The sequence below is a fragment of the Cornus florida genome, unplaced genomic scaffold (assembly GCF_030987335.1).
Source record: "Cornus florida cultivar Cherokee Brave unplaced genomic scaffold, ASM3098733v1 CherokeeBrave_3.0.0_Hap2_Chr07, whole genome shotgun sequence".
NCBI classification, from domain to species: domain Eukaryota; kingdom Viridiplantae; phylum Streptophyta; class Magnoliopsida; order Cornales; family Cornaceae; genus Cornus; species Cornus florida.
Genome location: NW_026775577.1, coordinates 78,916,568 through 78,930,867, shown reverse-complemented (window position 1 = coordinate 78,930,867; position 14,300 = coordinate 78,916,568). Strand labels below are relative to the sequence as shown.

The following is a 14,300-nucleotide window of genomic DNA, read 5'->3' as shown; positions in this document are numbered from 1 at the left end:
AAAAACATATTCTCATGAATATTAAAGTGACAACTATGTTATCCAAAGCTTAAAAGTAAGCAAGTGAACATACACCAAATCCAAATCCATGATTTAAATATAAAAAGAACTTCCAAAATGCAATTAAATCCATGGAGTACTAAAATAGAATTTAATTAAACATAAATAGTTAAATTCTCTAAATTCCAAGTTAACCCCAAATAACCTCAATTTAATATATTTTGAAGGACATGTCATGGTCATAACATATATAACATCAAATGACAATTTAAGTGATTAAAACACTTAAAACAAAATTAATCAAGCTAATTAATTAATTTCCTCTAGATTTTTAAACAATTCCCATTGCCCTCAATTTAATCTATGTTAGAGAACATGCCAAGGCCTATCCAAATATCACATTATATCATGATTTCATGCTTGCTATTACCATGTGAATTAAACTTTCACAAAAGATAAATATTAAATAAATTTTGCAATTTTTATCCAAATGCCCCAAATTTAATATATGTTGTAGTACATGTCATGGTTATTATATAAACCACTTCAAAACTTGATTTAAGTCATAGGAGCATATAAATAAAAATTAATTAAAGTAATTCATTAATCCCTCTAGATTTTAAAACAACTCTAAATGACCTCAAATTAATATAAGTTATGAATCAAGCCATGGTCATGTTATTTATCAAGTCTAAAGTGAATTACGTACAAGTTACAATTAATCATTTATTTCTCATTTTAATACAAGACAAACATATAATTAGATATCACTATAGGAACAAATAAAATCACTTGGAAGATAAATGATAACACCCCCTACCTCAATAGAGAATTGAATCTCTATAATCCAAGCAACCAAGCTCAAAATGGAAAACAAGTTTAGGGTTAATGAAGAGGGGAGTGAGAGGAAGTTTTTGTCTTCCAATATGTCTAAGGTGAGTGGAAGGAGGCCAAAATGAAGAAAAAAGCTATTAACCTAGCTTTTTTTCAATGGTGGCTAGGTTATGGTTCTTGAAGACAAGTGAAAATGAAAATGATAAAGTGTAAAATGGTGAGTGGAAGGGCTAGAAATCCTCTACTCACTATGTGCTCTTACACTACCTCTCACACACACACAATGCAAGACTAAATGGTGAACCTACACTTGTAATGAATCTATGGTTCATTCCTAGGCTTAATCTTAAGCCAACACTTGTCACCATCCTATGTAAACTTCCAAGACTTAATATTAAACCTACATTTGTCAACCATCCATGCCAACAAGTATACCAATCCTAGGTCAACAAGTGGGTGAATCTCCACCCTCCACATGTCATCATCCACGGCATCAAAGTGTTTCCATACAAATGTCAACAAGTGGACCAATGAGAGTGTGACACTTGTCACACTTTTCAAAAATTGCAAACAAGTTCTTTTTGAAAATATCTTCCAAATTAAATTGCAAAATGGTCCCTAAGACGAAAAATAATTACATTAATTAATTACCCAAAAACCCCTCAAGTTATGGATAATTACAAAAAGTCTTGTTTTCATGGCTTTTACAAAGAAAGTAAGCATTTAATATGCATTTCTACAAAAGTAAAAATGTAAATGTCATGGAATTTAAATATCATGGACGTATGCAAAACTAGAATCAAATCCGAGCACAAAAAATGAGGTTATGCAAGTAAAAGTAAAAAATGAGAAAAGGACGAAATAAGGAAAAGACGAAAAAATGAATAGTATCAAAAAACAAAAAAATGTGGAAATGACTCGGTTCTCAGAGGAAGTTGTCAATCCAAAGGAAAGAGCCTCAGAAACCATTTCCGAGCACTCGAGACGACACTAAGAGGCGGGAAATTGAACCCGAAAAGGAAAAGACAATGAAAAAAAAAATTATCTGCAAAATTTGAAGAAAGGGAAAGAAATGAAAACGACCGGGTCATTACATCTACCCTTGATTGACTTCATCACGATCCACCTACTTTGGTCAATTATTCAACCTTGGGATTTCAACAATTTATATACCATATGAATTAAACTCAATAACATTCATTCAATTCAATTTTAAAGAAAGATGTTTCATGAATTTCAATTAACTATAACCTATCTACGGTTAGCATGGACTATCCACTTACCTACTTCTAACTAATTTGGCAGTAAAATCCATCTTCCTTAAGCATAGCCTATGAAAATATTCATTCATGAAAAACATTTGAAAACCATTGCATAATATCCATTCTTATGTCTGACAGGGCTCCGCCAAATATCGTCCAATAAGAATGGGTTGAGAATAATTTATGAGCAGTTATATCTAAGACAAGATAATAACTAGCTAAAAACTATTAATTCATTAAACACCAATTGAGTTGGCTCAATTACCCAAAATCGTGCAATTAAAATTCATAATATATTAAATTCCTAAAGTACAGAACAATCAAACCATAGTATTTGAATTCAGGCTACATCAATGCCTTAAGAGAGGAATTTGCCAATCATAACGACGTTAGATTTCATCTGTGTTGGTGTAGTCTTCATCGTCAAGGTCTACACTTCTTTCTTGGGGACTTCCCTTCAAAACCCTAAAAGCCACCGTTAGAGAGAGGAATAGAATTGATGGATGAGAGCTATATTTTCTATAGCCTTCTCCTCTTCTTTTATAGTGGAGAATAAGTCTCAATTCCATTTGGATTGGTTTTCTAGCTTTTGGTAACAATTGGGCTCTTAAGGAAATAAAGAAATATAATTTTTGGTAATTCTCGCATGTATTTTCGACTTCCAGGATGTCCAAGCTTGAGCTTTAGAGTCCCAAGCTTGAGCTTTGATGTTCAGGCTAGACCTTTTGGGTTTAGGCTCGAGCTTGACTTGCCAGCAACTTGTTTTAACTTTGTAAAGCAATTTTGACCCATTTAGAGTGCGAATCTGGAGATGGCTATTAGAGACAAAAACATCAAGCTTCAAGTCTTCTTTCCAGAGTAGCTAAGTTTGATCTATGGCTGTGGGCTTGAGCTTTTGGTGTTAGTGCTCAATCCTTGAGACTTGGCACGAGGTCCTGGGAGCTTGGAAATCAACTTCTCAAATTCCGATGCTTTATGCTCTGGCTTGAGGGTCAAGGCTCGAGCACCATTAGTTTGGCTCGAGCACCCTTAGTTGGGGCTCGCGTCTGAAGGTACAAGGCTCGAGGTTTAATGCCTTGTTGACTCTTCTTTAACTTGTAAGGCTCGAGCTTTGGATTCTGGCTTCTTTCAAACTTCACCATTTAAGCTCTCGACTTGCTCTAAATGACCGGCAATGACTCGGTAAACTTTATTATCAATCTTTTTATCATAAAAGCCCGGTTTTAGTAGTTTCTTTAGGAAAGTACCTAAAAACACAAAATACACAAAAATTAGTATAAAATAGGATAAATATATCACTTTAGGTCTTAACATATGCGTATTTAGGGGCTTGAATATGCAATATTCAGCACTCATCACACCCCCAAATTTACATATTGCTAGTCCCTTAGCAATGCAAAACTAAAAATCTACTTTCATGGGAATCATGGTTGCATTGAACTTATACAACAAGCCTTTAAACCCCTAGGTTACCCCTAGTGGACGAGTTGTAGTCTCGTAAGGGTTTTAGTGAAGATACCCACAAACTTCTCAGATCAGTACCTTAATTGCAGAATAAGCTCATTCAAACCTGTTTTCATATCATAATGTCCAAGCAATGCCTTAATTAGTCAACTACAACAAGTATAAGGAACTATATTAAACAGGAAAAATCTCCAACTCTCAATATCATATCAGTAGCCATAGTCCCCATATGTCAGTTTAATCACATATTTAACAATCTCGATCCCTAAAATCCTTTTTAATAGTGAACTTACAATTTTAAACATGTGGCTTACTATCCATAATTATATCTAACTCATTTTATTCCTCAATTCACAAGTAAATCTTTCAAATTCTGATCCCCAAGGTATTTTTCCTAATTTTCTATAGGTATCCATTTATTTCATTCATCACTCAATTTTTTTTTTTTTCCAAAAGGGTATTGTGCAATGCTCAGGTCTATTAAGCTTTCTAAATCACTCATGTAATGAGTTTTCAGCCAATGACTCCCAAATCAGATGGCTTTAGGGCATTAGGTGTTAAAACACCCCTACGGACCTAATTGCTCAAGTAATCTAGGCAACCTAAACTTCTTATGTAACGAACTTTCTATCAATGACTCCCAAACCAGATAGTTTTAGGGCATTAGGTGTTGAAACACCCTTGAGAACTTAATTGTTCAAGCAATCTGGGTACAAACCCAACCTTGTCCCTCTGTTTCTCTTTTTTCATTTGTTTCTTTCACATTAGTGAAGAACCCTTTTTTGTTCTCATTACATACATACCATTTTATTTCTTTCATTTTTTTTTTTTTTAATACCTTGGTTCTCAAAATCATCAAATTCACCTGCTCATTTTAGTTTAACACAAATCAGAAAAAGATTTCAAGTTTATACCCCCACAGAATACATGTAAGTGTGAACATGTGTAAAGTGAAGTATTCTAGGAATCAAAATCATCAAATTGTATCTACCTTGACAAAGTGGACCACAGGCCACCAACTGATATAAATTTTTTTTAAAAATCCCTATTTAGCATGAATTCGGCATACAAGCCATCTTTAACCAATATTAGACTACATATGGACATCACAACAATTAACAGATTTAAAATCATGCTAAAACAATTAAATTGCATCCTCTTGTGTACAATATATCAATAACAAAATTTTAAAAGGCACTGCCTTACCCCCAAACTTAAGATTCACATTGTCCTCAATGTGTGAAAACAGATGTAGAGTTAGAAAGATATTACCAAATACGCAGAACCAACAAAGATCATGAATTGACAGCTCAGAGGAAATGGAATCATCACCTGACCCCCAAACTTAGTCCTTTATACCTGACAAAATAATCACACTCCATAGCACACATCAGAGTATCAAGTATATGGAGTAAAACTGATATATATCACTATGTACAAGTCAATCAATGTTGTTGTTGTTGTTTTTTTTTTTTTTTTTAAACCTAAACTAACCTAATCAACAAATAAAAGAAAAATACAAAAATAAACTAAAACCTAGAAAAACTAAAAAAAATAAAAATGAAAATAAACTAATCTAAAAGAAAAATAACTAAACAATAACCTATAAAAAAAAATAAATAAATAAATAAAGAAGTAAAAGAAAAACAAACTATTCTACAAGTGCTAAGTTTAACGTCTCTAGTAGACTTGGGGGTGACTCGCTAGTCAAAACTATAAAAAAAGGGATATAGAACATCCACGTTTAACCTCTTATCTATTTTCCCCATTACCTCCTCACTTACAACATTGAAATCATCTTGCAAAGGAATAACAAGAAAATAAATGGAAGATTTAATATCGTTCCCTTTATCCCCAGTCTTGAAAACAAAATCAACAGTGATCTGCCTTGCATCATTGTTGTGCTCTTGAAATATATTCAAAGAATTATTTCCTTTGTTATTTAGCAAGACAGTATCTTTCAAAGACTCAACTGGATCTTTAGGAAACTCACTCTCCTCATCCTTTTTCTCTTCCTCTAAATGAATCACCTTCTCCCCACTCTCTAAGGTATTGATGGCCTGAATAGATTTTTGATCTAACTCACAATGAATTTCCTCATCAATCATATTATGCTCTATTGGATTGGCCATTAGCTAGCTTACCACTTCCTCTTCCTTTTGACGAGATAGAGTACTTACTATTTTCTCAACTTGACCCTCTAGCTTGGCTATGGCTTGAGAATGAGAATGAATAACTGGGTAAATTTCTGTAAGTTTTGCAAAAGCAGCTAATATTTTTTCTCCAAATCCAGGCGAGTACTTAGAAGGTGACGGAGTTGGTTCATCATAGAATTGTTGGGGAGGGTAGTGGTTATAAAAAGGATAGAAAGAGTAATCAAGTCCATAGTAAGATGGTGATGCTTGTAACAAATTGGACTCAATTTCATAAGGAACAAAACATGATGGAGGGTTATAAGTCGAAGGGATGTAATGGTCCATCTAAAAATTTCTCCATTTACGCTCAATCCTCTTCAACATAAATAATAATAATAATAATAATATTATAAAACAAAAATAAGTACGAGGATAAGAGTAAGAAAAACTTATAAAAGGTTAAGAAAATTCTATTCCTTCTGCTTTGTTGCTCCCACGCCTAAAATCTTGCACCTGAAAACAAAAAGAAATCAAAAGAAAAATATGTGCAAAGTCCTAAACTACAAATTAAAACAAAACTAATCCCAAACTCAATAAATCCATGACACAGTCTCCGGCAACGGCGCCAAAAATTGATGTGTGTTTTTATTTATCAATAATAAGACAAAGTAATAACTAGTAAAAAACTATTAATTCATTAAACACCAATTGAGTTGGCTCAATTGCCCAAAATCATGCAATCAAAATACATAATATATGAAATTCCCAAAGTACAAGACAATTAAACCATAGTATTCAGATTCGGGTTACATCAATGCCCTAAGAGAGGAATTAGCCACTCATAACGACGCTAGATATCATTTGTGTTGGTGTAGTCTTCATCGTCAAGGTCTACACTTCTCTCTTAGGGACTTCCCTTCAAAACCTTAAAAGCCGTCGTGAGAGAGAGGAATAGAATTGATGAACGAGAGCTATATTTTCTATAGCCTTCTCTTCTTTTATAGTGGAGAACAAGTCCCAATCCCCTTTGGATTGGTTTTCTAGCTTTTGGTAACAATTGGGCTCTTAAGGAAATAAATAAATATGATTTTTGGTAATTCCCGCATGTATTTTTGACTTCCAAGACGTCCAGGCTTGAGCTCTAGAGTCCCAAGCTTGAGCTTTGAGGTTCACGCTCGAGCTTTTGGGTTCAAGCTCGAGCTTCACCTGGCAACAACTTGTTTTGACTTTGTAACACAGTTTTGACCCATTTAGAATGTGAATCTTGAGATGTCTATTACAGACAAAAACATCAGACTTCAAGTCTTCTTTCTAGAGCCACTGAGTTTGTTCAATTTGAAATTCCAAGTCAAAATTTTTGGCAAAAAATACTAAAGTGGGTTCAGAGTTTTTAGCAATGCTCGAGCCCGACGTGTTAGTGCTCGAGCTTTTTGATTTGGGCTCGAGCTCTGGGAGCAAAATTTGTCCGGAATGTCTTTTTAATGATGGTGCTTAATCTTCTCTTCATGGTGCTCAATCCCAAGATGTTGGGCTCGAGATTGGGGGCTTTGGGCTCGAGCTTTAGGTGTTAGTGCTCGATCCTTGAGACTTGGCACGAGGTCCTGGGGTTTTGGAAATCAACTCTTCAAATTCTGACGCCTTATGCTCGGGCTTGAGGGTCAAGGCTTGAGCACCCTTGGTTAGGCTCGAGCACCCTTAGTTGGGGCTCGAGCCCGAAGGTATAAGGCTCGAGCTTTAATGCCTTATTGACTCTTCTTCGACTTGTAAGGTTCGAGTCTCAAGACTTGGGCTCGAGCTTTGGATTCTAGCTTCTTCCAAAATTCACCATTTAAGCTCTCAACCTGCTCTGGATGACCAGCAATGACTTGGTAAACTTCATTATTAATCTTTTCATCATAAAATCCTGGTTTTAACCGTTTCTTTAGGAAAGTACCTAAAAATACGAAATATACAAAAATCAGTATAAAATAGGATAGATATATCACCTTAGGTCTTAACATATGCATATTTAGGGGCTCGAATATACAACATTAAGCACTCATCAGTAGCCTCTCATAGAATTACAAACAAAATGTCCCTGCAATTGCCTTTTGACCGACAAGATAAAAAATACTCTCCTGTTTCAATTTTAGACCATGTGATTGGTCTGTCACATTGTAAATATGAGCTCAAATGCACAATGTGGCTTCTCAGGCAATTGTAGTATGACTGTTGGAGTGTGTATAAAGACAGAAATGCCCTTGATAAGGGTTGTAGGTAAATTAAGTATGCTATTACAGAATTTCTAAGTTTCTAAGGCTGTAGTGACATTCTTGATAAATTCTATGAGTAACGTGCCTTTATCAACTGATATTTCAATGAGAAAACTTCCACCACATGCTAGACTTCACTTGATCAAACCTCAACATATCAATTCACCATTATCAAGTTGTTTTAAACCCTTTTTACTTTCATATTGTCATTAAAAGAGCAAACCTCAAGATAGGCATCTCATCTTAGGGACCAACAATCTCCCCCTTTTGCCTTTTAATGACAAAAACCCAAATATTTCTCCCTCTTTTTGACATTGAAAGTAAAAGGGTCAAGGGACCAACAATGTACACTTGTGACCACTAGCTTCTTGAGAATATCTTAAAAGTCATTTGAGCAAATAACATAATTACACTTTCATGTCCCAAATGAAGCTTTTTCAGCTTTATAACATTGGAATTCCCTTGTCAAGAAGCTTAGCACATTGAATTTAGACACAGACATAAATTAGAATGCAGTATCAGAGTTGATTTTAAGATTTAAAACAAGAAGTGACACTCCCACAGCCCATATATCAACACACATTATTCCAGAAATGTAGAATGCCCTTGCTCCATATGCTAATCATGATAATTACAACTGTGTAATATACTGTAAGGATCCATTCAGAGAGTACACACCAGAAAGAACTTATCCGTAAAAGATTGGAATGTATAAATTATATGTAATGACTCGGTCATTTTCCTCCCTTTCCTTTTTATCAAAATTTTAAGGATAAATTTTTTTCGTTTAATTTTCATTTTCGAGTTCTGTTTCTCGATGCTTAGTGCCATCTTGAGTGATTAAAAATGGTTTTCGAGACTCTTTCCCATGGATTGACAACTTCCTTTAAGGACCGAGTCATTTCCATATTTTCACTTTTTGGACACTATTCACTTTTCATCCTTTTCCCTATTTTGTCTTTTCCCCATTTGTTACTTTTTGGCACAACCTCACTTTCTGTGCTCGGAGTTGGTTTTTGACTTCACGTATCTTCATTCTAAGTGGTTTCTACGAAATACGTATCTTTACTTTTGCAGTAACGTACTCTGGTTGCTCCCGGTGTCCATAAGGGTATGGATGCATAGTTTTTTAGAATCTTTTTATTTTCTTGGGGTGTTTTTCATAAATATATTTTGAAGATATTTTATTTTAGGGGTTTTTAAGAAAATATTTTTAGAAGATATTTTCATTCTGGGTCATTAGTGTAGTTTTCACTTTTTGGAGGGCCATTGTACAATTAATGAAAGTTATTGCAAAAATGCCTCGTTTTGAGCCTGGATCCTCGTACGGGATTCATTTTAACATTTCCTCAAGTTGTGTGCTCTTAGAATATCCTTCTGGTCATTTTTCTCTAGTTTTAGGGTTTTTGGCCCCGGTTGCCGCCGAACTTGCTTGGGGCATATCTCTTTGCTCGGGACTTAGTTTTTTATGCTATTTCTTCCATTGTTCATATTTTCTCATTTTGGTTCTTTTTCATTCACGGAGTTTCACCGTTTGAGCGCGTCTGCTCAAATTCCACTTTTCCGGACCCAGCGGGACCCTTTCAAGGCACTTTTAGGGTTTTCCTATAAATAGAGGGTTATAAAATTAAAAAATCATCTTTGCCTCTCTTCATGCAGGACCAGAAGCTTCCATGGCAGCCCAAGGGAGGCTGCCACCCTTCTTCTCTCAATTAAACCTTATTCCATTTGTTGAAAAATCATAGTGCCTTTGCATTTTGTGTTTGTCTTGACTATGCACATCTTTCCCCCTTATTAGAACCCATTTTTGGCCAATTTTTTAGTTTGGGTTTGAGGTCAAGTTAGGATTTTGGTAGGTCCTCTTTGGGGTTTAATGTTCACAACGTTGTCCCTGACAAAAGCCCGAAGTATTGCCGAATTTGGAGCCGTTTCTGGTGGCTTTTGAGATTTTCATCTCAAATTGAGGTAGGGGATGTTTTAGGATTTTATTTATGTTATATTGATGATTTTATAAGCTTATGCCACTTGTATGCATGTTTTGTATTAATCCTAGAATTTAATTTAACTATTTTCCTTCTATAGGATTTAATTCTTAAGGATGTGTATAACTTAGAATTAAAGTATACTATGCTAGTAAATTTGGCCTTGGTATGGTTGTTGACATATATTAAATTTGGGTAATTTGAATAAGAATTGTAACTTTTATTTAATATTTTTCTTTTGTGAAAGATTAATTCCCATGGCCGTACCTTGCATGAAATTAACTTGTGATAGGTTATTAAATTAAGTCTAGGCATGCTCTTTAACATACTTTAATTTTGGAGCATTTGGATGAGTATGAAAATCTAGAGATTTTAATTAAATGAATTAATTAAAATTGATTTAAGGGTTCCATTGGTTTAATTAAGTTTTAAACTTGATATTTAAAATGACTTGGACTTGTTTACTAGCATATATTAATTTGAGACCATTTGAAGTTGCTTTAGAAGTTAGAGATTTAATTATCATGATTTAATTAAATTCTACTTTGTTGTTCCATTGGCTAAATTAAGATTTTAAATGGATGTATGTAATGGCCATGCAATGTTGTTTAACATGTGTTAATTAAGAATCATTTGATTGAGATTTGAAACTTAGAGAAATTAATTAGTTTATTTCATTAATTTCCGTTCCTATAGAGTTAATGACTTAATCATGTGTTTGACATTGGTTATATGTTTAAATCATGATTTTGGACTTATATTAGATTTATGAGTTTATGATTTCAGTGTTGAGATATATTATTATAGCGTGTAACGAATCGCACACTGAAGATTCAACATTTGTCATGCCTTAGTGATTGTGGACTTAGAGCACGTATTGTATGTGTTTCCAAATTCGGTTGTGCATGGTAGATAATTGATGAACGCTGAAAAGTGCACATTTAAACCCCTTAAGCTTAGGTATTCTAGGACCTTTATCTATCTTAGTTTCTCGTTTTAGACTAATTTCATGTTATTGTCCTTTTTAGATGCTTATCCCCAAAATAAGCTAATTTAGCCAAATAAGAGCTTAAAAGAAGCTAACTCAAGCATGATGGAAGAAAGGAGCAAAGTGGAAGCAGAATGAAGCAAAGTGTGGAAATCAGCATGTTCGATCGATCTCAAGAATACTTCGATCGATTGAAAGTTCATTGATCTAGACTCTCCAAGATGGATCCAAGCCCTGTTGTCCTTATCCAAAGATCCCACAAAGTTTGATCAATCCAGCAATTCTCAAATCGATCGAAAAGATTCCATCTTATCCTGTTGTACCACTTTACCTACCACTTTTGTCTCTTTCCCCTAAATATCTCAGATCTGTCCTTATCCAAAAAGGTGCCGCCATGGGAGGATCGATCCGGCCAAAGTTTGATAGATCTCAGCTATGTTCGATCGATCACAGCACAGGTTCGATTGATTGAACCCTCTCAAATGCAAATTAAATTAATTTCCAATTCATTAAAAGTTGTCTCATTGTGCAATCATTGGAGGAGTCCTTGTGTATGTGCCTAGACCATTGGGTGTGAATTTGAGCTACATATATAAGGATTATGAGCCACTTTTAGATAAAAGTTTTTTATATGCTTTTTAAAGTAGACAGATACAATTCTTAGAGAGGAAGAAAAAAGAAGAGGAGGCTAGAGACACATTCTTGAGAGGTCCATCTACTTTAAGAAGAACAACACTTCTACCATGGAGATAGCCTTTGAGGGTTAGAGGATACCATTCATGAGTGACTAGATATCCTCTTGGGGCTAGAGTTAGCCCTAAGCTTTCTTTACCTTGATTTATGTATTTTTGAGAGGATTTGTGTTGTAATACATGTTTTGACATATTTATATACATAGATCTTATTTATTCAACGATTTGTGTGGTTTAATTCTTCCAATTGATCATTTCATTCTATCCATATGTCTATGTATGCTAGAATAGATGTTCATGTGTTTATCTCTATCTCTTGTGTTATTGATGGATGTCTATGTGTGTTGAGGATATATATCCAGAGATTGTCAAGACATAGTGTTTAATAGAATGCTCTTGTGGTTTATTTGATGGTTCATACTCATTTCTTGTTGGATTGTGCCTCTCCCTTAGTTTAATTAGTTTAATTTCCTTGTCATTAGCTTATATGTAGTGTAGTTACCTTAGTTGTTAAACGGGAGGACAATCCATGCTTATTATTTGATGTTCCATACTTATGAATGCAAGTAGTATATTTCTCTAATTATGTGATGTGTTTGGATTGTGAGCTTAAAGAAGGATTAATGACTTAGTTTGATGTATTGTGCTATTCATTGTGTTGTTTAGACAATATATACTTAATTAGTCATCCATGCTTGTTAAAACAACCACACACACACTCACTATTGTGGCAATATATGTTTTCCCCCTCATTAATTGTGAATTGAGTGTATAGAAAGGTGATACTTAGTGGTGACCTCTAAGTCCCAAGACCTCTTTCTCTTGTTTTCTCTATCCTTTAATTACTTGTTTTACATTGAGCTTGCTTAATCTTAATTGTAGTTTAATCAACCAAACAATCTATCTTTGATCACTCGACCTACTAACCCTAAGCATTGTTTCCATTACTAGTAGCCCTCTAATCTGTTGGGACGATCCCTACTCACTCTTGCTACATTAGTAGTAGTGGTTGCAGTGGTTTTTTTATAAATTTAAACTTGACCTAAAAGGCTTTTCTTGAACCGCACATTCACTACATTATTTTGGCGTTCACGAGCGGCCACCGTCAAATTTTAGCACTGTTGCCGGGGATTTGAATTGGCAACACTGTGTTTTGGAAACAATGTGGGATTAGTACTCTTTTGATCGTGTCTTTACTTTATTTTTATTTTTGGTTACTTATTGTGTTTGTTCTTATTTGGCTAGGTGAATTGAGCAAAGAAGTTGAGCAAAGGATAATTCAAAGCAAAGAACTAAGCTAAGCACAAAAAGGACTAAAAATCTAAAAAAGTACAAAGCATAGCTAAGCTTGGAAGTTGAAAATGAATTGAAGTTGCTTAAGGACCCTTTGTGAGATCTTTCTAACTCAATCCCTAGTTAAATCGTCAGCCTGTGTGGAGGCTTGTTTTTCATTTCTTAGATAAATCGTGATCCCGTGTGGAGGCAATTTACTTTTCGTTGTATGTTGTTTAAGCGTGGGAGCATGGGATCATTGAATGTGGAGATTTGTTGATTGAATTGTTGCGGGGGCGAAGTGATTCTTATTTGCTTGTTATTTGCTTTGCTAGTGTATGCATGGTCGTAGGTCATTAAATCCTACTCTTGTCCCTCTTAATTTTCATCTTGAATCGGTTGTTCGTAATCCTAGGGGAGGAGGTAGTTCTCATCATTCCATTTCACCAATAGAGGATTTGAATGACGACCATGTGGAGGACCTTAGTCACATAGAGCAATAAGGCAACCTCCACCCTAATATGCATCATGAAAATATTTAAGTACCATTAGGCATGTCTAGACCATTCATTCACCCACAACAACAAGGCCAAGTTTAAGGTGTTCGTTTAGCACCACCAATTGTGAATCCTCCCATTGCATTAAGAGACCATTATGTGCCTAATGAATATAATGCGCCCAATTGCATTCAATTGCCTCCATTTAGAGCACATCACTATGAAATTAAACCACAAACTATTCAAATGCTTCCAAACTATCATGGACTTCCTAGTGAAGAACCTTATAAGCATTTGGATGAATTTCTTAAAGTGTGTTCCACTGTGAAATACACGGACATGCTGGAAGAAGTTTTAAGACTTAAACTTTTTCCTTTCACCCTTAAAGACAAGGAAAAATATTGGTTCAACAATCTTAGGCCTTTTTCGATAACTTCTTGGGTGGAAATATAACAAGAGTTCTTGAAAAAGTACTATCCGGTTTCTAAGACCAATGCCATAAGAACTTCAATTAGAGAATTTTCTCAAGGGGATGGGGAAATGTTTCATGAGGCATGGGAAAGGTTTAATGGTTTGCTTAGAAAGTGCCCTCATCATGACATACCTAAGTGGCAATTAGTTTAATATTTCTTTGAAAATTTACCGGATAATCACAAGGGTATGGTTGATGCATCCAAGGGTGGTTCTTATCTTGATAAGCATGAAAATGATGTGTGACAATCGTATGAAAGTATGAGTGAAAATTCAATGCGTAGGTCCTTATCTTTAAAAAAATGGTTAGAAACCTAAGTGGAAGGAAGAATGTTGGCTTATATCAAGTTGACAATTCCAATGACATAGCCGCCGAGATGAAATCCTTATCTCAAAGGTTTGATCAATTTTTGATGAACCAAAATTCGGCGAATCAAGTATCTTCCTCCCC

General features: G+C 34.7%; 1 pseudogene; it reads right to left on the bottom strand.

Annotated features, from left to right (window-relative positions):
* Positions 1-13,881: 13,881 nt before the first annotated feature.
* LOC132267755 (small nucleolar RNA R71) lies at positions 13,882-13,980 on the bottom strand (annotated as a pseudogene).
* Between the last annotated feature and the right edge of the window lie 320 nt (positions 13,981-14,300).